The sequence below is a fragment of the Sciurus carolinensis genome, chromosome 9 (genome assembly GCF_902686445.1).
Source record: "Sciurus carolinensis chromosome 9, mSciCar1.2, whole genome shotgun sequence".
Lineage (NCBI taxonomy): Eukaryota > Metazoa > Chordata > Mammalia > Rodentia > Sciuridae > Sciurus > Sciurus carolinensis.
Genome location: NC_062221.1, coordinates 14,558,670 through 14,580,476, shown reverse-complemented (window position 1 = coordinate 14,580,476; position 21,807 = coordinate 14,558,670). Strand labels below are relative to the sequence as shown.

Genomic DNA, 21,807 nt, shown 5'->3' with positions numbered 1-21,807 from the left:
ACCCAAAGGACTTAAAATCAACATACTACAGTGATGCAACTACATCTATGTTTGTAGCAACTGAATTCACAATAGCTAAACTATGGAACCAACCTAGATGCCCATCAGCAGATGAATGGATAAAGGAAATGTGGTACATATACACAATGGAATATTACTCAGCCTTAAAGAAGAAAGAAATTATGGCATTTATAGGTAAATTGATGGAACTAGAGAATATCATGCTAGGTGAAATAAGCCAATCCCAAAACACCAAAGGCCAAATGTTTTCTCTGATAAGCAGATGCTGATCCGTAATGAGTGGAGGAGGGAGGGAAGAATGAAGGAACTTTGGATTGTGCAGAGGGCAGTGAGGGGAGAGGTGGGATGGTGGGGATGGGAAGGACAGTGGAATGAGACAGACATTATTACCCTGTATGCATGTATGAATACACTGCTGATGTGACTCAGCACCATGTACAGCCAGAGGAATGAGAAGATATGTTCCATTTGTGTGCAGTATGTCAAAATGCATTCTACTGTCATGTAACCAATTAGAACACATTTTTAAAAATGAGCCTAAGGCAATTGACAGCTTAGATACCAGAAATCATTGACCTCTACTGCAGCCATGGATGGGAAGTCAAAGTCTGAGATTGTTTTTGACCCCTTCTGTTCAGTGGTGGGTTTGATGATTAAACAAGACAGTAAATGTAAAAGCAATTAGTAAACTGTAAGACAGAGAAGGTAGAGTGTGTATTGATAATTAAAATAGTTTTCTGACCTGCTGCCTTTATTGATAAGTGACCTGGACTTCAAGAATGACTTGCCCGTTCAAGGTTACCAAACATAGAAGTGGCAGAGACTGAACTCATATCTGTCTTCTGATTTCAGCCTTTGAAAAAGTTCCAGGGCTTAGCACTGGGAGCAGTGATAGTCAGGGCACATGCAGGGTCTCTGACTCATGAAACCTCATTGGAGCTCTTAGTGCTTTTCCAATCTATTCTCTTCTTTTTCTGACCAGAGAAAAGAATTTCTCTGTGAAATTTGAATACGATTTTTTAAAAATCCTGGATGCATTTTGTGGGTAAACCTCAACTCTTTAAGTGATTTCTCTGTTGCCAGAGGTGCCTTTAATAACTGTCCCCTAAACTTAGGACCTCACCAACAGTGTATGGAGACAGGATTTGCATGCCCTAGCATCCTTGTCAATCCAAAGTTTCTTGCAGAAGATAAAGGGAGCTGGGCTGGGGGCAGGGCTATAAGTGAGACATGGTCCTTGCACTAGAGTTCTCAGTCAGAGGAAGGAGGCAAGGCACAGCGACAACTGCCTGTATGTGTGAGCAGTGGGGTGAAGCTCAGAGGGAACCCAAATAGAGTGCAGTTAATTCTGTTCAGTGGTCAAAGAAGGCTTCAAGATGGAGGTGACTTCTGAGCTGAACCTTGAAAGGGAAGCATAAATAAAGCATTCCATGGAGAAAAGGACAGCAGGGGGAAGGCATGGTGACAGAAAGAACCGACTCTACAGGAAGCTACAGGTGCTTCCGCGTGCTCTAAAATGGAAGGGTGCATAGGAGTCACCTGGAGAGCCTGTGACAAACAGGTTGCTGGGTCCAAACTCCAGTTTCTAATCCTCCCCCTCTTTTGCAGTACTGGGTGTCTACAAGGGACCGACATCCCCCAGCCCCTTGTATTTTCAACACGGGGTCTTGTTAAGTCACCCAACTTGCCTCTAACTGGAGATCTTCCTGCCTCAGCCTCCTGAGTAGCTGAGATTACAGGTGTGTGCCATGGTACCAGCTCAGGGTTTCTATGCTTTAGGTCTGAGATAGGTTTGAGGAACGTACATTTTAACACATTCCTAGGTCATGCTGAGTCTGATGGTCAGTTTTCTCAAGAAACCAGCCCTTTTCTTGTATTCCATGTTTTAAAATAACTACTGTGCAGCCAGTGGGCCATTTCTCCTATGGAAAGCAGAACTGCCAACAGCAGCCAGATGTTAGGAATTGACGCAAACCAAGCATAAATGTGCAGTATGCTCAAGGGATATGCATTTGGATTTAATTTTGTTATTCTAGATTAATATTGAGCTTCATTCAATAAATATTTTTGAAACAGACATAAACTCTGAGCTAAGAAGTAGGACTCACACAACTACAGGAAATACTTTTTCTGCCCCCAGAATATCTGTAGTATTGTAAGAGGCTACAGAACATGGACACTGGTGCTAAGTGCTGTTAGAATAGATGGAAATGAAATAGGATAGGATTGAAATGGAAAGCTCACTTTCTATGGTAACAGTTATGGTAGGGCAGAGTTGAGGGGATGCTGATTTTATGATGTCCTTTGATGTTTTTATGCATCTTTGTAAAGCATCCGAAATGAGGGAGCATATGTGTAGATTAAAAGAAAAAAAAAAAAGGCAGAGGGGCATTTGAATTAGGCATTAAAGGGTGGGCAGATGCTTACTGGGTAGAGTTTGGTCTGTTGCTATAAAAAAATAAGAGGTTAGGTACTTTATGAAGAAGAGCAGCTCATTTGGCTCACAGTTTTAGAGGCTGAAAGTCTAAGATCGGGCAGCTCTGTTGCAGGCCCCCTTGGCTGTATCACAACATGGCGGGAAACACCTGTTGTGGCAGAAGGGGCCAAGCATATGGGGTGGCCTGTTGTCCTAAACCGACTCAGGAGAACAAACCTACTCCATGAGACCACCATTAATCCCTTCTGGGGTAGTTTTCTCCTTATCTGATTTCCTTGAACTCGGCCCCACCTCTTAAAGTTTCCACTACCTCAACACTGTCATTCTAGGGACCTGTCTTCCAGCCTTTGAGGGACACACTCAAATCATATTAGAAACCGAGCAGGGTCTAATAAGAGAATTCCAGGCAAAGGGGCAGCGGATCCTCTGGTGGTAGGAGAGCAGGTTTGTCCAGTGGTGAGAACTCTGGTTCATTTGGAAAATATAGGAAGGTGCAATTGGAAAGACATATTAGGGCTGGATTGTGGACCATCTTAGAGGAAGAGGTTGTGGGTTTTGGACTTTATTCAATAGGTAGTGTTGAGTTATAGGCTTATCTCAGGCTTACCCTGACTACTGGTCCCTCTGAAAACACTGAGGAGGAGGTAACCTGTTCTTACAATGTACTGGTCTGTAGTTGATACCATTTTTTTTTTTTTTTTTTTTTTGGGTGCTAGGGATTGAACCCAGGGCCTTGTGCTTACAAGGCAAGCACTCTACCGACTGAGCTATCTCCCCAGCCCCCAATACCATCTTGAAAAGACATCTAAAATGTTTTTTTTTTTTTTTTCTTTTTTTTTCCCTGGCTCAGATTTTAATATGTGTATATCAAGCATCTTCCAGGCTTGGGAAAAGTAATTAGTAATAAGTAATGATTTAAGTCTTTCAACACTGTGTGAAATATAAAAAGGACAACCAATTGCAATTTCCAAGAGACAAATTATAGAGACAAAAATAAATAAATTGGACTGGGGTTGTGGCTGAGTGGTAGATCGCTCACCTACCATGTGTGAGGCACTGGGTTTGATCCTCAGCACCATATTAAAATAATAAAATAGAGGTATTTAAAAATAAATAAATCACTGGGGCTAGTGATTATAGTACTTGTTCTGGGGGATTCTGGAAGACAAGGACATTTAAAAGTTAAAGGATATAAATATGGGTCCCAACAGTCGCTCTCAAGCTGACTTCAAGTGCTAAGGATTCCATGGTGAAAAGTAAGGGTGGGGGCTGGGGTCGTGGCTCAGTGGTAAAGCGCTAGCCTAGCATGTGTGAGGCACCAGGTTCGATCCTCAGCACCACATATAATTAAATGAATAAAATAAAGGCCTATCAACATTTTTAAAAAATTTAAAAAACAAGTTAGGGTGAAGGTTGGGGCTATAGCTCAGTGGTAGAGCACTTGCCTAGCATGGGCGAGGCACTGGGTTCCATCCTCAGCACCACATAAAAATAAACAAATAAAATAAAGGCATGCTGTCCCTCTACAACTACAAAAATAAAAAATAAATAAGGGTGAATGGCAGTGTGGTGTCTCTTCAGAATTGCTTTAATTATAAATTTCTTACTGAAGAGCTAGTCTCTGGGGAGTAGAGGGCCATAAGACCAGGGCAGTCCTTTCCATTCATCTCGTTTGGGCCATGTCCACAGAAAGGAAAGGCATCTGTGTCTCACTGGAGATTTTGGGAATCAACCCCTAAAAAGTATCTTGTTCTGAGGAGCTACCATGTGGTAAGGAAGAAGGTAGATTTGTGTCAGCAGTGGTCACCTTGGTACTCCTATGTGCTGGTGACTAACAGAAGAGACAGCTGGTGAGTATCTGGGACCCAGGTGACTGACTTACCTTTCTTGCCCAAGTTCACAGCCAAGAGGTTCTTTGGGTAGGAGAATCTTGAAGTCATTCAGCTTATCTGAACCTTGCCTTTTTTTTTCTCCCTTCTGCTTAGTTATGGATTCAATAAATATGTAAAATAAAAAGATACCATGCATATTTCAAGTCTAAATCTATATTAATCACACATTGGGTGTGAGCATTGGCCTGTGTATCGTTTTCATTTTGTGCCCCATTGCCTGATATATAGTAGGCTCCCAATAAGTTGTTGAATGGAGGAAAGAAATAAATTAATGAGCAGGTGACTCTACACTTACTGGCTCTCTCACTCTGCCATATCCTAGTACATTGTAGCTTCTTGCTTAAATGACTTTAGGTCCATGTTGCCTTATTTTTAGACTGTACTACTAACCCCCTTATCTGTGGTTTTGTTTTCTGTGGTTGCAGTTACTGGTGTCAGCTGTGGTCCAAAAATATGAAATAGAAAATTCCAGAAATGAGTTGTAAGTTTTAAATTGCATGCTATTCTGAGGGTTACTTAAACTCAAGTCCTGCAATCCCTCGACAGTCAGTTTGGTCACTAAGATGACTCCTAAGTGACTAATGGGTAGGAAGTGTCTTCAGCATGGATATTTTGGACAAATGGATGCGTCCACCTCCTGGGATGGAGCTGAGTGGTGCAGGATCTCACCCTGCTCCCCACCCAGAATAGCTTCTGGGGTATCGGTGGAGAAGGTCAGAAGGAGCCCAACGCTACATCAGAATGCTTATGTCCTTCACCTTGCTTCCTCTCCTCACATAGGCATTATACCAGCCCACATTATCTCAGGAAGGGTGAGCACCATGCTCTGACATATTCTGAGAAAGACAAAAACCATATTCACATAACTTTTATTATAAGATACTGTTATTCTATTGCTCTTTGTATATCTCTTACCAATTTATAAGTTAATTTGTAAATTAAGCAGTATAATAAGCTTTTATCATAGGTACGTATACATAAGAAAAATTCCATAGGGTTTTTTTTTTTTTTTTTTTTTTTAATACACAGATTCAGGTATCCATTGGGGATCCTGGAACATACACTCCATAGATAAGGGGGGACTACTGTACTATTACTCCTATATCTGTGTTTTATTGACAGACAACCTTGATACTATAGACTTGTCTAAGCATCAATAGATAACTTGAATTTAAAATATTAAGGACTGTTGTAGTTTTGTATGTATTCTGAACTAGTTCTAGTAATGAATAAAATAATATATAAAATAATGCTTTACCTGGAGATAATGCTTATATGTAAAACTTGCAATCCTAAAATAAACTGACAAATATAAATCAAGGTTATATTCCTTTTGAAGTATCTTTTATTGTTTTAATAGTACTCAGATAAGAAGTGAGAGCTGAGCACAGTGGTGTGCACCTGTAGTATAGCTGTTTTGGAGACCACAGCTGGAGGATCCCATTCCAGGATTGCAGGAGTTCCAAACTACCTGGGCAACAGAGACCCCATCTCAGGGGAAAAATAAAAAGAAAGGAAAAAGAGAAGTCAGGCATGATGGTTCATGCCTTTAATCCCAGCAATTTGGGAGGCTGAGGCAGGAGGATTGCAAGTTTGAAGCCAGCTTGGACAACTGAGTGAGACCCTGTCTCAAAATAAAATTTCAAAAAGGTCTGGGGATGTAGCTCAGAGGTAGAAGACTTGCCTAATATGTTTGATGCCCTGGGTTCAATCTCCAGTACTGGTCAAAGAAAAAAGTAGGAGAGTAGCTTACAGAGATGCTCAAAGAAATGTTTATTAGCATACTAAAGTGCCAGAAGTTTGGATAGATGTTTTTCTTGCAGTTAAAAGAGAAGAGGATGAAAAGTTAGTTATCCTACCTGAGGTTTTATAGTTTCTCTAATGTTAATGGTAGTTCAGGTCTTAATCATAATGTAAGACTTGATTAGCATAGGAAAACTTCATCACTTATCTTGAACAAAGTAGTTTTATTTTTGCAACGATTATAGTTCCTGTTAATATGCTTCTAGAATGTGGAGCATGACAAAGATTAAACTTTCTAAATATTTTGCAGAGTTATATTCTTCCTATATGATATGTACTGTGCTATGGAAGACTGAGTCTTAATTGAAATGTTTCTGCAGGGTTAGTTTTAGATTGCTCATGTGATGAGGACAATAAACTCAGAGGAAGTGACTGCATTTTGAAGCAGTGTACAAAGGGGAACATAACACCTATTTTTGCAGGTTAATTTCTTATTAAATATCAATGGATATTTTCTGTATCCTATTTCACATCTTGGGCTCACTTAAGGGAGGACTTGTTATACATGTTGCTCATTTAAAGAGGATACTAAGATTAATTCAAAACCTCTGTTTGCACAGGTTGTGTTTTATTCCATTCATAGGCACATAGTAAAGCGTTACAAAATTAAACAACTTTTCAGGGAAATTGTTTCATATTAACCAAACATTTTAAAATCTTGGCCTTAAATAGGATTAAATGGTGTTTTTGGTGCACATGATATTGTTTTAAAAATAATAGCTTTATTGACAATTCCAAGAAACCTAAGGCTGAATATTCTCTCTGATATGTGGATGCTAACACACAGTGGGTGGTGGGAAGAATAGAGATTCTTTGGATTAGACAAAAGGGAATGAGGGGAATGGTGGAGGGATGGGAATAGGAAAGATTGTAGAATGAATCGGACATAACTTTCCTGTGTTCATATAAATACACGACCAGTGTAAATCCACATCATGTATAACCACAAGAATGGGAAGTTATACTCTATGTATGTATAAGATGTTGGGGCTGGGGAGATAGCTCGGTTGGCAGAGTGCTTGCTTTGTAAGCACAAGGCTCTGGGTTCGATCCCCAGCACCCAAAAAAAAAAAAAAAAACCAAAAAAAAAAAAAAGATGTCAACATACTCTTCTGTCATGTATATCTGAAAAGCAGAAATAAAAAAATTTTAAAAAGCTTTATTGAACTATAATACCATACAATTCATCTATTTGAAGTATATAACTAATTTTATAAAATTTTTTACCACCTTGTATTCATTAGCACTTCTTATTTCCTACCATCTCTTCCCACCCCTGTCCTAGGCAATGGTAATTCTACTTTCTGTCTTTTACATCTGCCTATTACTGAAATTTCACATAAATGTAATATGTGGACTTTTGTGATTGGCTTAATTAACTGTGTCTTCAAGGATTATCCATGTCGAAGCATATATTAATACTTCTTTTTATGGCTAGGAGTAATATTCCATTGTGTGGATATACCCACATTAAGATATATATATTCATTCATCAATTGACAGACATTGGGTTTTTTCCTTTTATGTTGGCTTTTTATGAATGCTGCTGCTGTGGGCATTTATGAATTAGTCTTTGGGGGGCACTTGTTTTCATTTCTCTTGGGCATATACAGTAGCTACGGTGGAATAACTGAGCCACCTGATAGCTCCACATTTCAAGGGGCTAGTGACTACATCATTTTATATTCCTACCAGCAAAGTATGAAGGTTCCTATTTATCTATATCGTCACCAGTACTTACTGCTTGTCCTTAATTATGGCCATCATGGTGGGTGTGAGGTGGTAACTCATTGTGACATTTAGAAAAATTAGTAGTAGTAGGCTATGTTTTTGGACCATTTTGATGTGAGAAATTCAGGAGATGGTGCAGAATGTTTGCACATGCCCCACACTGATGCACACTTCAGCCTGTTGTTAACATCTCACCATGATATGATATGTCTGGCATGGTGCCTTTGTTATAATTAGTGAGATAACTATTGTACATTATTATTAAAGTTTTTACTGGGTTCATATTTCATATTCAGTTTACTTTTTACCTAAAGTTCTTTTTGTGTTACAGGATTCCATCCAGAATATGATGTTACATTTACCTGTGTCTCCTTAGACACCGCTTGGGTGTGACAGGTTCTCAGACTTTCCTTGTGTTTTGACGAGCCTGAGAATTTTGAGGAAGAGTGGTCAGGTACATCATAGGATGCGTGTCTGTTGGAATTTGTTCGATGCACACAAAAAAAATTTTCTTTAATGAATGACTTGTGGTGATACTGATTTTTAGTATCAAAGCCACTTTAGAATTTCAACAGGTACAGCCAGAATTGGAAATCAGCAGAATGTGGTTGGTAGAAAATTCTTGAGAATTTGAAAAATTCAGTTGCCTCAGGAAGAAGAGCAAAAATTTAACTGTAGATGTATTTTCCCAGCAAGGCTTGATCACATTGGAAGATGAGAAGATTATATTTTTGTGACTCTCATTAGATAGCATGTAATCTAATAGTAATCTAAAGGTATATTTTTCACTGCTTTCAATGTTAACATAGTCTTTTTTTTTTTTTTTTTCATGAAATTCAGATTGACTTTTAGAGAATTCCACAGCATCATGGGAGCAAGTCTCCAATTTGGAGGGAGAATATCCACCTTCATCAATGCTAATCTTCCTCACATACCTTGCCAAGGTGGAAGGAGTGGAGGTTCAGACAGGCTGTGATATTTGGCCGACTAACATTGTTGTCAGTAGTGGATCTTGAGATTTTTACCCAGGGCAATAGAGAGTTATATTTTGCTGCCTGCAAGACTCTGGAATTTCCAGTGATTTTTAAATCAGGAATGTATGAGGGACCCAGGCTTGAGTCCTTATCTTCCTGGATATTTTTACTGCCAGCCAGAGGAGATTGCATCTCCCTGTTGGTGGCCCCATGGTAATCAGTGTGTCCAATGAACAGAATACTTGCTGACTGCTAACAAAGGAGAACTTTACCTGGGGCCCTACACCATCATGTCTGACTGTGGAACAGTACCTCCTGCCGCAACGTCTCCTGAAAATGAAAGCCTAGTGTCAATGAGCAGGAAAGGAGCCATGTAGGAGAACAGCATATTCAGCGACAGTTCTTGTGTCCTCTATGATTTCACTGGATCTCAGTCGACTCTCCAGGTGTTTTTTTTTTTTTTTTTTTTTTTTTTTTTAATTTAATTTATTTTTTTAATGCATTTGTAGCATGGCGGATTTGGTTTTAAATACCTATTTTTGAATAGGAGTAGGTGTGGTAATAGTATGTGAATGCACTTCAGCTAATGAAGTTGCATAGATAACTGTCACAGGAAGATTTGGCAAATTTCTTTGCAGCTATGTCTTGTGAGTTGCCCAAACTGATTGATCACAGACTGACAGAAGATTTCTTTCTGTATTATCAGCATATTGGACTTTCTATATTAGTTGGAATAGACCAGTCTGTACTAAAATCTCCATTGATTACTTGCTCACATTAATGTCAATGTGCACAAACTGTTCTCCAGGGCAGCTGTTCTACCTGCTGTGACAGATCAGGCTGCTGTGATTTGTGTGCGTGTAATTTTTCCGTCCTAATTGGGGGCTTCCAAATAGTCGCAGTGGGGGAGGGGAGCTGGAGGATCACATACCAGCTCTGAACCAGTGTGGCCTAGTGTAACGCCAGTCTCTTCTCGCAGACCATTGGACAGAACTAATCACATGACCCTGTTTAATGTGAAGGGGCCGAAAGTGAATGGGGAGCACGTGGACATTCAGTGAACATAAATGCCTTTTGCGCCATCTTTAAAATAAAAGAATTTGTTAAATTGCAAACAACAAAAAAAGTTCTTCAGTAAAGATAGAAAAGTGTACTGAAATATTTAGTGATAATTACCTGATAGTAAATTACAAGTGAATTTTGCCATAAGTTAATACAATTTGTAATAATTTTTGTATGACTCATTCAGCAACTTGATTTCTGTTTGTAAATATGGCTACATTTTCCAAGGGAAATACAATGAGGTTTACTTCTTGTAATTCTTCAGGTGAAGGTGCTGATGATCAAAGCTTGTATTTAGTATCTTCTAGTGCCAGGTTCTTTGAAGTGTTTTACATGAATTAAGTTATTTAAGTTGGGCACGGCAATTTCATTTCAATGCTAAATATTCTCCAATTCTGTCCACTTGCCTTGTTTGAAATAGTACTTAGATTAGACCCAATACCATGCGGATAGCTCCTCTATAGAAACCAGAAACTAGCTTGTCACTGTATTACCTTGAAAATAAGGCTCACTAGTTGAATGTGACACTCCTGGAGGTCATATAGCTGGCACACAGTACCGTGAGACCTAACATTTACAGTGATGTGGATGCATAATTGTGTATGTATATATATGGAAGCAATTGAAAACTTTATAAACTTTTTAGTAGCCATATTTAAGAGTAAGATGTGGTAAAAGGCCATAGAGGGTTTTTTAAATATAATTTTTTTTCTATGTTAATTCTCCTCTGTTATTTTGTGATGCTAACTTTTAAAAAAAAAAATACTACTGATAGGGGCTGGGGCAGTAGCTCAGTGGTAGAGTACTTGCCTAGCATGTGTGTAGGCACCGGTCCTACACATAAAAATAAATAAATAAAGGCATTGTGTCCATTTACAACTAAAAACAAATTTTAAAAAATATACTACCGATGAAGCCTGCTCTCCTCTGCCAGTTTGTCCTTATGATCTACCTTTTCCCTACTCTTTCCTTGTGGCCTAACATTCCACCATTAGAATTATAGGTCCACAAAGGTCCTGGCTGGACGGTGCCAACTGGGGCAGGCCTCTCTTCTGACTTCAAAAAGGCTGTGTGCTCTTTGAGAACAGTTACCTTTCCCACATTTGAGGAGCCCCACCGCAGGTTCTTGGTGTTGACACCAAATCCGTTCTTCAGATATTTACTCAATACAGTTTTAGGCCAGGCACTGAGCGAGGCCCCCCCCACAGTCTTCTGAGAGCTCCCAGTCTAGACCAGGGTTTGGTGTCCGGGTCGTCCCCCGTCATCCCCCCCCCCCCCCCCCCCCCCCCCCCCCCCCCCCCCCGTGAAAGGTCAGATAATACTTTCAGCTTTGTGGATGTGTGATCTGTCTCCCTTCCTAATGCTGTTTGTGTAGCATGAAAACAGCCTTTGACAGTATGTAACCAAATGAGTGTGACTGTGTTCTAATAAACTTTATTTACGGGCCCTGAAATTTTAATTGCTTGTAATTTTCATGTCATGAACTATTATTATTTTGTTTTTCTCCAACCTTTTAGAAATGTAAAAAAAAATATTCTTAGGGAGCTGGGTTGTGGCTCAGTGGTGGAGCACTTACCTAGCATGTGTGAGGCACTGAGTTAGATTCTCAGCACGACATATAAATAAAGCCCATCAACATCTAAAAATACATTTTCAAAATTATTCTTAGTTCACAAGTTGTATGCAAACTGGCACTTAGCCAGGTGTGTGAGTTTGTGACCCTCTGGCTTAGAACCAACTCCATGTGGTGTTATTCTCACAAATAGTGAACTGCATCAATGATTACTTATTCAGTCCCATTATTTAAATATAATTAACTTCATTCAGGTCTTTATTCAATAAACAGCTATCCCACCAGTTATTGAAAAGAGATTCCCTTCCCCTACCTATGTAAAATATCTATACATATGTACACACATAAATATATCATTTTTAAAAAATATTTTTAGTTGTAGATGGACACAATACCTTTATTTTTATGTGGTGCTGAGGATTGAACCCAGCACCTCACACGTACTAGGCAAGTGCTTTACCACTGAACCATAATCCCAACCCCACAAATGTATTGTTTTTGTACTTTTTTTTTTTTTTTTTTTTTTTTTATATTCTTAGTTCAATTTTGGTTGATCATCTGGATCCAGAAATTTGTCCATTTCTTCTGGGTTTTCCAATTTATTTATTTATTTATAATGGTTGAACAAAATACAGATTTATTTTTATTACATAAAAAAGGGTGAAGATAGATAGTTTAGGGCTGGTAGAGTATCTCCATAATGTCATTAGGTGACAGTGAGCCATCTCTCTCTCTCCCCCTCCCTCCTCACTCTCCCCCCCCCTTTCTCTCTCTCTCTCTCTCTCTCTCTCTCTCTCCCCCCCTCCCTCTCGCTCCCTCTCTCTCTCTCTTCCCCATCCCTCCCTCTCTCCCTCTCTCTCTCTTTCTCTCTCCCTTCCCCCTCCCTCCCTCTCTCCCTCTCTCCCTCTCTCCCTCTCCCCCCTCCCTCCCTCTCTCCCTCTCTTCCTCTCTCTTCTCCCCCTCTTTTTTTTTTTTCCAATTTATTGGTGCTTAGTTTTAGAAATACTCTCTAACAATTCTTTGAATTTCAGAAGTATCTGTTGTAATGTCTCCTTTTTCATCTCTAATTGGATCTTCTCTCTTTTTTGCCTTTAATTGGATCTTTCTCTCTTTTATTTTGTTGTTTTAGATATCTGTTAAATCCATTTGTTCTAAATTGTAGTTTAATTCTGTTGTTTCTTTGAATTTTTTTGTGGGGGGGTCTGGATGATCTGTGCAGGGTATTGAAGTCACACTCTTACAGTATTGGGGCCTGTCTCCTTTTATGTCTGGTAGTGTTTGTTTTATAAAACTGGGTGCTCTGATGTTTGGTGCACATGTATTTATAATTGTTATATTTTCTTGGTGAATCATTGCCTTAATAAGTAGTGACCTTCTTTGTCTCTTCTGATTTTTGGCTGAAAGTCTGTTTTGTTGGATATAAGTATGGCTATTCTTCTTTGCTTTGGGGCTCCATTTGCTTGGAATATCATTTTCTATCCTTTTACTTTCAGTCTTTCTTTGCAGGTGAGGTGAATTTCTTGTAAGCAATATATTGTTGGATATTGTTTTTTTCATTCAACCAGTCTGTGTCTTTTAATTGGAGAATTAATACCACTTACATTTAGGGTTATTTTTGAAAGGTGTATAGTTGTTTCTCTCATTTTGTTGATTTTTTTGGGGGGGTTTGAATATTCTATGTTCACTTGTTTATTTTAGACATTTGATGGTTTACTATATTTGTAATGTTTGATATTTCTTATATCTAACTTTGAAATCTAGTGAGATTTACATTTTTCCATGCTCTTGTGATTGTTAGTCTTTCTTCCATGCTGAAATTGATTTTGGCCAAATTGTTGTATTGTGTGCATGTATGAATATGGAACAACAAATCCCAGCATATACAACTATAAAATACCAATTAAAAATGTGTGTGGGGGGAAATCCTTTCTTCTTCTTCTGGGTGTAGGATTCTTTTAACTATCTTCTTAATGCTGGTTTAGTGGTCATGAATTCCTTAAGTTTGTGCTTATCTTGGAAGGTCTTTATTTCTTCCTCAATTCTGAAGGATAAATTTGTTGGGTGGTATCATCATCATCATCATCATCATCATCATCACCACCACCACCACCACCACCACCTTGGTTAGCAGTTATTCTTTTTGAGGGCTGGAAATTTCTCATACCATGTGCTCTTGACTGCTAGAGTTTCTGCTGAGAAATATGTAATTTTGATAGGTTTGCCTTTAAATGTGACTTGGCGTGTCTTGCAGCTTTTAATAGTCTTTCTTTGTTCTGTACTCTTGGCAATTTAACCATAGTGTAATGTGGAGAGGTTCCTTTCTGGTCAAGGCTTTTTGGGGTTCTAAATGACTCCTATGCCTGGTTGCCCATGTCTTTCCCAAGATATGGGAACTTTTCTGCTTTTTTTCACTAGATAGGTTTTCTTGGCCCTTGGTGGAGCTGCTCTCCTTATATGCTGATTATTCAGATGTTTGGTCTTTTAATGGTGTTCAAGAGATCTTGTATGGTCTCCTCATTCTTTCTTTTATTTCCCCTTTCTTGCTGTCTGAATATACTATTTTGGTAGAGTTTTCCTCAAACTCACAGTATTGTTTCTTCTGTTTGATGTAGATTCTTGTTGAGGTTTTCAGTTGAGTTTTTTAAAATCTTTTTACTTTTAAGATTTCTATGTTGTTCTTTCTCAATCTCTCTCTCTCTCTCTCTCTCTTGAGTTGCTCATTTGTATCCTGCATTGTCTTCCTTAATTGTTTTAACTATTTATTTGTATTTTCTTGGGTTTCATGGAGCTTTTAAAAATAAGTCCTTTGAATTATTTTTGTCTGGAATTTCATACACTTCAGTATCTTTGGCATCTGTTATGAACTTTGGGAGTTCTTTTTAAAATGTCTTTTGTTTTTATGTTGAGATTTGGGCAACTATTGGATGAATCTGTCTTCCACTTTTATATGGAAGCCTTACTAAGTAACTTTCTCTTGATGATTTGTGGTTGGGTTATGGTTTGTTGTACAGTATTGAGTCTTAATTCATATTTGACTTGGTGTAGTTTCCTTGTGACTTCTTTAGCTGTGATGAGTAGATTTTGACACAATGTGTACCATGTTGGAATCTAAGCGACTCATTTTCTCTGTGGTTGTCACAAGAGTGGGGTCCTTCTGAAAGTTTATGTAGGTTTGGTGTAGACAGGAGCATATATGGGGCGTACCCTCTGTGGTTGCTCCTACAATGGGAATGGGAACGGAAGCCCCTTTCAGGTATTTGGGGGGTTTCCTTAGGCTCCGGTGATGTTGGCTCTATTACTTGAAAGCAGTTCTGTCATGGCTGTTCCAGTGTGGTGATGGTCCTGGAGAGTTTATCCTGTTTAGACACTGGTGCAGCCCTCATTATTTTGCAGAGAGAGGCCAAGGTCAGGTTCATAAGGCCCCCTCCAGCCTTGCCAGCAGCATGCAATCTGATAGGGTAAGGAAGCAACCATTACTGATGGCACCACAGCGGATACCACAACAGCTGTGCTGTTTCTTTCTGCTGCTGATAAGGGGGTGAGTGTCCAGGCGCAGGACTTCAGACTCCATATTCCCAGCCGTGGCTCCTTGGGGATAGGTCATTACCTTGGTGCTGTTATCCCTTCTGTTCTTTAAGTAGAAGTATCTGCCCAGGTTCAAGCAGGACGAAGTCATATCTGGGGCAAGGTGCAATGCCTCTAATCTGGTCTGGGAGTGTAACTAAGCAGCAGAACACTTACCCAGTGTGCTTGATGTGCTGGATTCCCAGTACAGTTCCCAGCTCTGTAAAGAAAGGAGATAAAAGAAGAAAAACAATCCAGATAAAGAAATAAAGTACAAACCAACTTAAAAAAAAAAAATCAAAAGCAACACCATGAATAACTGAAAGAGGAAAAATAATATAGAATAAAATAAAAAGTTAAAAAAATTAGTCAAAGGAAAAAAGGTAACAGGAGAAAAGTAAAAAAAAAATATATGAGAAAAATGCAAAAGGAAAAGAAGGAGAAAAGTAAAGGAGAATTTTTAAAAAGAGGAGAAAAGAGAGTAAACCAAACAAGCATGAAATAGCAATCTCAAAAAAACGTATTCATAGCCAGGCACAGTGGCTCACGCCTGTAATCTCAGTGACTTGGTAGACTGAGGCAGGAGGATCACAAGTTTGAGGTCAGCCTCAGCAACTTAGAGAGACCCTAAGCAACTTATTGAGACCCTGTCTCAAAAAAAAAAAAAAAAAAAAAAAAAAAAGAGTGAGGCTGTGGCTCAGTGGTTAAATGCCTCTGGGTTCAATCCCCACTGACAAATGAAAAACAAAAACAAAAAAATTTTTAATAAAATCTTCAACACCGAGGTGCTTCTGTGAGCTGACAAGAGTGGAAACTTACAGCCTGGGCTGAGAGGAGCTTTTCTTTGTGTTTCTTTGGGCTTTGCTCTGCTTGGACCCAGCAAAGCTGGGGGCCACTGACCCTCTCTCTCCTTTCCTCTGTGGGATCCTCCAGGTGGCTGCCCAGTCATTTGTGACTGGACTCAGTAGGAATCTCTTAACCACTTCCTGCGCTGGAAATAGCTGGGGCAGAATGCAGAGCTCCCTAGAACACGTCCTCTCTGCAGCTGTTTCACTTACCCCAAGAGCAGGCAGATGCCATCTCACAGCTGTCAGGGTGTGGAATTCTTCAGAGCTGCTCTCTGGAGCCACACACTTGGACAGCAGGGGTAACACCTGCTCTTGGCAGCCCCTGCATGTCCCAGAGAGCAGAGGGAGGCTGTGGAGTCTTAAAGATCTCTGCTGTGGGGATCAGCCATGGTTTCCCTGTGATGTGCCACCTGCTTTGTGACTGCTCACTTCTCCAGACTCCAGTAGCTGGCCAGGCAGAGTGGTGGTTCCAAGGGTAATACCTTCCGTCCACTCCTGCTCTGATTCATAAAGCAGTAAGCTCAGACTTCCTCAAGCTGGCTCAAAGGTGGTCCCCAGACAGACAGCATCAGCACTAACTCTCCATTTCTAAATGGAGATTTTTTGGTCTCCATTGCAGCCCAACTGAATCAGAAACTCTGGGATGGGACCCGATGTCTGTGTTTTAAGGAGCCCTCCCTGTTATTCTATCGCACTTGAAGTTTGAGAACCGCTGCAGTGGAGGTACGAGGTGCAGTGGATCCGGGTCTCCCCAGGGAGATAAACCCGCTCCCCTGCTTGGGGGACAGTGAGAAAGCACTTAGGGACAGAGACCAGAAGTGCTGCTTTAACAAGACCCTCGTGAAACTCTGCAGGTGGGGCATTTCCCAACAGATAATCCTCCCTCTGGTCTGGACAGTGGTCTGAGAAGGACTTTCTTCACATGGTCGCTTTCTCACCTGCTGGTGTTTCTGTTCTTTTCTGTAAATGATAAAGGGGAGAGAAAATGAATGATGAAGGATGGACATGATCTGGGAAAGAATGAAGACTAAAAGCTCTAGAGAGGACACAGTGAAGTAGGACTGCATTCCATCCAACTGATCACTTATCTTTGTGTTTTATTTTTATTTTTCTGGTACTAGGATTTAAACTCAGAACCTCATACATGCTAGGCAAGCACTCTACCCCTGAGCTACCTCCCCAGCCCTATTTTTGTGTTTTATTAAAATTTTATTCTCCGATTCATTTTTCTACAGGACATTCCACTGTTGTAGTGTCATTTGTCACCGCATGGGCTGTGCTTTTTGTATCTGTTCATTTTCCTGTTATTGAACTGTGCATATTGTTCAGTGACATGATTATTTATGCCCTTCATATTCAGCTGGCAGTTGGGGTTATTTAATGTACTTTATAACCTTGAGCAAGTCATTCAATTTCACTTTCAACTGTCTTCAAGTCAGAATAGAGGTCTGCCTGCTCAGTTGATGAAATAGCATTAGTGATGGCAAGGACTTTCAACCATCCACGTAGATGGCGTTTCATGTTCTCAGGTTGAGAAAAAAGAAAGGACACATTTCCTAAATATTGGTGAATAGAAATATGTTTTTGCTCCAGTTAACTGTTCAAGGGTTTGGAATAAAATTAGGCCTCCTTGGGTATATATAGCCTCAAGGTGATAAGATCCCTCCTTCCCACACCACAACACAACCTCTTGTAAACACTCTGAATTCCATGCAGTTCAGAATGGATGCTTGTTTCCATTAAACATTTAATCTTTCCAGATACTGTTGCATAAATGAAAAATGCTAAAGAATTCCAGAGGCCTCTGCTCTTACTATTTTGCTCTAGAATTATGGTGGTATTGATAATGATAGTACCTGAACACCCTGTTCCAGGAGCTGTGCTAAATCAACCCTAACCACATTGTAGGTAGGTAGGTCTTTTATTTCTGTTATACAGAAGAGAAAACTGAGGCACGGAAAACTTAAGTGATTTGCTCAAAGCATTCCATCAGGAAGAGATGACAGCAGACTTAAGTCTGGCGGTGCCCAAACTGAATCCTTAATCATTTAGTCTGATAGATGGACTAGAGCCCAGGCTGACTCCTAACAAGAATTATATTTTGTGTGCATGTGTGTGGTGCTGGGGATTAGACCTAGGGCCTTGTGCACATGAGCAAACACTACCACCTGAGCTGTCTCCATCCCAAGAATTGTATTTTGATCTTTGGTCAGAACGGCAGAGATCCCAGGTGATTGGTGGAAGAGGGGTGTGTTTCAGCAGTATTAGCCATTCATTAGATGAAAACATTCAGAAATTCTAAATTTCTGTTCAGATTCCTGGGTCCCACCCTAAAACTTCTGAATGAGAATCTTTGGCATTGGGAATTGCTAAGAGCGCCACAGGTTGATTTTAGTACTGCTAATGAGAACTGTGCCTAATTACTGGGTAGCGTTTCACATCTACTGCAGTACATTTCTGGGCCCCCGTCTCTTTGGAGGGGTTAACACAAAGATACTTCTGCTCATCTTTCTTGGCAGCATCTTGAATGTTTTTATTTTTTGTGATGGTTTTCTTTTTGAGCTACTGAACTAAAAATTTGACTAACTTCTGATATGTTTGCATATGCTATGAGAGGAAAATTTTATTTAAGGAGAACTGTAAAGCCACATTGATCCTCTCCCAAAACACACTCTGCCTGCCCTCCCTGCATCTTCCAAGGGATAGCTGTTCTCTCTTATTTGGCAATCCAAGGCCAAGGTGATGAGAACATTCTGTTCTAGAATCCAAATGCCTGAGCTTGTTATTAGCTTTCTGTTGCTCCCATAACAAATTACTACAAATCCAGCAACCTAAACAACCCAGATTTGTTATTGTCCAGTTCTGTAGGTTGGAAGCCTCCTGGAGGCTCTAGGGAAGGATGTGCCTTATGGCTCATTTGGGTTGTCGGCAGGAGTCACTTCATGGGGTCATAGGCCTAAGGTCCCTTTTCTGAATGGGTGCCAACTGAAGGTCATTCTCAGCTTCTGGAAGCCACCTATATTTGATGAGAGGCCCCTTTTCTCCATCTTCCAGGATAGGAACAGAAGGTCCAGGCCCTCTCACACTTTGAACCTCTCTTCCTCCTCCCTCTCCTCCTGTTTCTTCTCTTTGATCCAGCAAGGAAAGCTTCTCTGCTTTTAAGGACTCATGTGATTAGGCTGATAATCCAGGATAATCTGTTCCATCCCAAGGCCCAGACCCTTGATCAACATCTGCAAAAACCCTTTTGCCATTTCAAGTACCCTATTTATAGGTTCTGGGAGTTAGGGTCTAGACATCTTTGGGGATATTTTCCTGCCTGTCATATTGGTCTGCTTTTGTTGACAAGACAGCAGTGGCTAATGCTGTCAGCAGGCAGGGTACAGGCATTAATATCAATGTACCTGAGAAAATGTCACTTAACTGGGTGTTTTTTTAAACGTAAATCATTTCAGGGCCAGATTTCAAAGCCAAGTTTAGAGAAGTCTGTCTTGTAACTCCTGTCGTCAAGCAGAGCTGCACCACCTCTTAACCCTGTGTGTAGGAAAGGGAGGGAATTTATACTGTCCCTGCTTCTCTGGTAATTTAGATTCAGAAGAAAAACAGATATGAAACGGGCACTGGGGCAGCCAGTGTCGTGGCTTCGCCCGATGGTGGCCTGCCAAGTCCTCCTCTGCTTCCTCACCTTCGTCCCTGCCCCTCTGTCTACTCATTTATCCATAATAATTCATATTTATGGTAAGTTTTGACTCCCACTTATTTTAGGAAACATTTCCCAAGATGCTGAAAGTATGGCATTTACTCATTTTTTTTTCTTTCTGATAGCTAAATTAAAATAAAATGAATCTTTGTCATCCGCCAGGTTTTCAGATGCTGTTTTTGAGCCCTCTCTGATCTCTTCCTTCTTAAATCTGTGAAGTATTAAAGAAGCCCCTGCAACATCTTGGACATAATAGTTACTCAACAACCACTACCAATTACTAAATTGAGGTAATCGATTATATTATCAGTACACCAGAATTTGAAAGACATATGTATTTGTTTTCTTAGAATGTTCTTAACAAAAGATTGGTAAGAATGTCTAATGTATGGGAGTAAAACTGGGAATGTTAGAGAAGAGGTTTCCAGTTCATATTTTAATGAATATTATGTATATCCATATTTGGTCAGATTATCTAGTATTTTGGGGACAAGGGAGTAGACTTTTTTCCTTTCTATTTTCAAACCTTTAATTGACATATACTATACATGCAGGAAAAAAATACAGATTGTAAATATATGGCTACAGGCACCTGCCACTGAGGCCTAGTTCTTCAACATATTTTTAATTGAGATCAAATCTGTTATATTTTTCTTGGAATTTTGGTTGAGGCTCATAGTAAGTAATCTAGAAAAACCTATTGTCAACACAAGTGACTGCCCCGTAACACACACTTTATCCACCAAACCCCTTCCCAAAAAAGTAGAAATTCATGTAGCAAAATGGAATAGATAAAATCTTAAAGATACTGAATTCAGGGCTATAATGTCCCCTTTGCCCATCCAGTTGCATTATTTCTAAGATTATGTCCATTGGAAACACCCTTAGTTATCAACGTGAGTGCTTTAGTTATGGTATAGTTGTAACATGGACTACAATGAAGCATGAAAAGCATGTTTTCAAAAAATATCTAATGGTATGCCAAATGTCTTTCATTGCAAGTAAAATAGATAACAAATACCGATTTTGTAAAAAAAATTGTATTTATACTCATGAGCATAGAGCAAAGATGGGAAATTTATTATATTACTAACTGGTTGTTTCTGAATGGTGCGCATGAGAGCAATTTGAATTTCATAATCTTTTCATTTTATATATTATTTTTCAAAAATCAGAAAATAACCTTGCAGGATCCATGTTTAGAAGGGACACATCCAGCAGATAAATTGACTTTTTTTTTCCTGTGAAGAAAAGCCCTTGGGGAAATCAAACACGGATAATACATGTTTTAGTTAGGAGATGAGCAGAATTCCCCACAATAGCAGCAGGATCACAAACATCCATGAACGGTCTTCTCGAAATAATGAAATTTTCAATGCAAGAAATACTAATGGTCACTGTTACGATTTGGATCTAGAATGTCGTCTCTTTGGAGGACATGTTGAAGACAGGGTGCTCAATTTAACAAAGTTCAGAGGTGAGGCTTTGAGATGATGCTTGGATCCTGAGAACTCTGACTTCATAGATTCGACTTGACCCCGGTCTGGATCTTGAAGCTCTGACCTTCATTGATAGCTGAATGGACTACTGGGACCAAGGCACGTAGTTGGAGTATGTAGATCACTGGGGTCATCCCTGGAAGGGCTTATCTTCTTCCTGGTCCCTCCCTCTGCTTCTGGCTGCCATCAACTAAGCAGCTTTCTTGGCCATGCCTTTCTGTCATGGTTTTCTGCCTCACCTCAGGCCCAGAGAAATGGAGCCCGTCGACTGTGGACTGAACCTCTGGAACCATGAGCCAAAATAAACTTTTCCTCCTCTAATTTGTTCTTACTGGGTATTTTGGTCCCAACAATGAAAAACTGACAGTCACTTCATTCAACTTTCCATTTAGGAATCCCCAAAGATAACATCCTCTGTAACCCCCAAATATACTTTGAACCTTTGTTGAAGAAGGCCAGTCAAGAGAGCCCCAGGTGGGGTGTGGTGGTACGGGCCTGTAATCCCAGCTATTAAGAAGGCTGAGATGGGAGGATTATAAGTTTGAGCCCAGCCTTGGCAATTTAGTGAGACCTTGTCTCACAGCAAAATAATTTCTTTAAAAAAGACCCAAGATATAGCTCAGTGGGAAAGTGCTTGCCTAGCATGTTTGATGTTCTACAATCCCAGGTACTGGGAAGAAAACAAAACAAAACAAAAACAAAA

At 39.9% G+C, this 21,807-nt stretch overlaps 1 protein-coding gene across 6 annotated transcripts in view; it reads left to right on the top strand.

The window, feature by feature from the left end:
* The window catches only part of Pls1 (plastin 1), a 109,431-nt gene that overhangs the window by 7,401 nt on the left and 80,223 nt on the right, over window positions 1–21,807 (top strand). For 2 of the 6 annotated variants that reach the window (XM_047564440.1, XM_047564439.1), the window contains exon 2: window positions 19,768–19,895. The exons of the other annotated variants lie outside the window; for them this stretch is intronic. The gene's annotated coding sequence lies outside the window, so the exon portion shown is untranslated. The remainder of the gene's footprint in view (window positions 1–19,767; window positions 19,896–21,807) is intronic. 6 annotated transcript variants of the gene reach the window in all.